The following is a 3725-nucleotide window of genomic DNA, read 5'->3' as shown; positions in this document are numbered from 1 at the left end:
ACTTTGAACTAGCTGCACTTCATTAACGTTGAAGGCAGCGAGCCACCGATCGGCTCGTACGTCAAAGAAAAGAAAATACGTGGAACTAGATCGGCACGCTACAGGGTTGAAAGAAAATCGTAGAATTGTTTCTTTACGTGCAGTTGTTTGCATCATTCGCGTAAAGTCGAGGTTTTCCACGTAACGGTGTTACGTGAAGAATAATTTCGCATCTCGGCCCGTTTTCATTCTATCACGGTGCACACACAGTCACGAGCAGGAGATCCAAGAGAAACGAGAACAAAACCAGGTCAAAGAATATTAACCTCGGCGGGGAGAAGAAGTAGTTTAACAATCGACCCTTACGTAGCACACTCTGTTCAACCGAACGCTTTTCAATTGCTGTTTCACGACACGCGTATGAATCGTATGAATCGGCCACCAACTATCTATTATACATTCTGTCTGAACTCGTTTGCCGTTCGACTTGTCGTATCAATTTTTCCAGAGCTTCATGCATATTTCGATCATCACAGTGAGTGTCGCGCATCCTGAATCAATCGGGCTACAATTTTCAGCGATCGTCGTTAGACACTAGATTGATCTTTAGAGAATTCTAAAGTCGGGAAACATTCGTGAGTGAATACGTCAGATGATAAGAAAAGTTTTCTGCGTGTTTGCAGGAGATTTGGAGAAAGTGAAAATGTATAGTATGTGTAAAAGGCGATATAATATTTAGTAGCTAGAATAGAAGAGATTTTAGCTTCACCTGTCGCTCAAACGATCAAATCAATTGAATCATTCCCCGCCAATATGAAATAAAATAAAATTGGAGACTTTGAATTTCCAAATGGAAATTTCTCTAATTTATTCGTCGATCAGAATCGCTTTTTTTGAATAAATCAAACTATCAAATTTACTGTCCTCTCGACGAAACTCTCAACTTTACATTACAGACGCTTTATTTCCACGAATAACAAATTTTTCAGTACAAATTTAACGAAATTGAAACAAAAGAAAAACAAAAATTTTTTTTCAACGTGATCGCGAACCTGAAACTTCCATCTGCTAAATCATTCAATTAATCCTCGCTTATACCCGCCGCTGTGAAAGCCCTATTTTCAGATTAACAAATTATTCGGTCTCTCGGGATGCGCAATTCGACCGTGTGAAAACGCACGGGAATCCAAAATCCCGGTAAACAGCGCAAAATCAACCAAAATAATCGGGAATCCGTTATAAGCGCAAAGTTCATCTAGCGCGTTAGCCTCTGTCGTTGTATCGGCGAAAATCATTGCTGTTATTGGCTGTGATAATTACTAGCTGTCGTAAGAAGCTTGACATCATCCATCCACGAAGTATTAACACCATCTGAGATCATTCTCCCTCCATCTTTCGCGAAAGTCCACGCGTGCATCCGTGATTCCACGGATTCGCGTAAAAAGTTTCGAGAACGACTCGATAATAAAGATGGTGGCGTTACAGGTGGAAGAAAGTTCGCCTCTTAATTATCGTCGTAATCCCGTAATTCTGTTTTATAACGGTTCGCGTTACACGTCGAGGAAGGGGGAGAGGATCCGCGAAAGGAAAAGTTTCCTTATAACATTTAGGTACTTCGTACACCAGCCAGCGTCTGTGGGGCCTCTCTTCTCTTCCCGATTTTAATCTGGATTGATACTCAGGAGGGTAATCTCGGCGGCGAGTTCCCAACGAGTCGCGAATGTACGGAAAGCTCGAACGAAGAAAAGTGTCGAAAATTTAAACTCAACGCGAGCAACGGGCCTTGAACAATTGAAATTTCCTAAAATACTCGAGGGATGAGACATTTTTCCAAGAGGGTTCTGCGATTAAAAATTCAACAGGGAGAAGAAAAGGTGGGACACACACACACACACACACACACACACACACAGAGGCAAAGGGGAGACAGAGTCTCCAATTAAGGGGTGGCGAGTGACACGAGGACATCGTTACAGCTGCAAGATCGCCATTACGCCGCGACAAGGACGACCCCTAACGACGCGAGCCTTCGTGATTTATGGTCCGAGGGAAAATGTCCCGCAGAAACGCCGCGGATTATGTATCTGGCCGGCTAACTTTCCCGGAGATGCTTCGCGAGGCTAGATTAAGAGAATAATGGCGCTGCTTTTTGTCCTTGCCCTCTTCGACGAGATTAACTCGAGAGAGACAGAGAGAAAGAGAGAGAGACCGTAATATGCAACTGTTCACGGCCCTAGCGACCTTCCCATTAACCGGTCGAACCGCAAGATCACCTTGTTTTTCGCTATCCTGAAATATTCTCCGACAACAGCGGAAGCTAGTTCCCTTTAATTTTCTTTCTCTTTTCCCTTTCGATTTTATTCGAAGATTCGTTTCGAAAGTGTCATTCGTCTGGAGGATATTTGTACCGTATCAGATAAATTGCCGGATCAACGTAATAATTTAATTAATAATATTAGGAATTTTTTGACGCGGTGATATTTGAAGATATTCCACGATCGTGTCGTATATCGTTTGGATATTCATTTCAAAAGTGTCGTTCGCTTGGAGGATGTTCGCGCAGTATCAGATAGAACTGCAGGATCAACGTGATGATTTAATTTCTTCTCGCGGTGATATTTGAAGATTTCCTTCGGATTGGAATCGCATCGTTCGTTTCGATACTTGTTTCGAAGCGATATGTTCGTTTGTCTGGAAATATTTATAAATCTTGTATTACCAATGATCAGTTGTTACGTCGCGTTGAAAGATTTACGATCGTGCTGAATATCATTTATCTGAAAACATATTGTAAAACGTTGTTTCTGAAACATTTCAATATTCAACAACTGTCATTCAATTAACAATGCGACGAATATTGAAACTGAAGATTTTTCCATTCGAAGTTGTAGAATTTTTTATATTCTTTTCACATCGCTTTGATATTCAATATTTAGACTGAAACTGATATTACACGTACGAGTGACGGTAAACGATACTTAACGTACATTATAAAATATAAAACACGAAGATTCGGAGTCTTTTACATTAATACAATTCGACTATCAGTATTTTTTCAACACGTAGGAATCTGTTCAAGTGCATGTGTCGTGAAATCGAAAACGAAGAAGAAAAAAAAAAACGCGTGTCGCGTCGTTGAAACTGAAAACTCGCGATTCCATTCCGTGGAAGCGTAATTGCCAGGGAAACGAATCTGCCCCACCGCGTACAAACTCAAAGTGAACTCCGTTGGTATTTCAGTTTGCCGCCGTTTAACTGCACTTGAGAGAATCATAATTCGCCCCGATACGGTTTGAAATTACAGCGATTCCGCAGAACCGCCGCGCGTAATAACCGAACCCGGTGGTCACTCGAAACGTTGTAATTTAATATTTAACCCGGCTCTATCCGTTTATCGCTCAGCCCTCCGCCCCATCAGGAAACACCCCTTTCCAACCTTTCACCGTAGCTTTTAGAACACGTGCTTTCACGTTCTGATTACCGACTTTTCGTTATGATTTACAGCTTGCTAGCTATTGGGAGGACAAGGCGCGTAATTTTTCATCGTTTTTTAAATAATCATAAAATAAACAATATTATTTATTTTACAATGTTTCTAAATAATATTATTTTGTGATGTTTCTAAATAATATTATTTATTTTATGATGTTTCTAAATAATGTTACTTATTTTGTGATGTTTCTAAATAATATTATTTATTTTGTGATGTTTCTAAATAATATTATTTATTTTATAATGTTCCTAAG

The sequence above is a fragment of the Frieseomelitta varia genome, unplaced genomic scaffold (genome assembly GCF_011392965.1).
Source record: "Frieseomelitta varia isolate USP_RPSP 00005682 unplaced genomic scaffold, Fvar_1.2 scaffold_185, whole genome shotgun sequence".
NCBI classification, from domain to species: domain Eukaryota; kingdom Metazoa; phylum Arthropoda; class Insecta; order Hymenoptera; family Apidae; genus Frieseomelitta; species Frieseomelitta varia.
Note: the sequence above shows the minus strand (reverse complement) of the source record.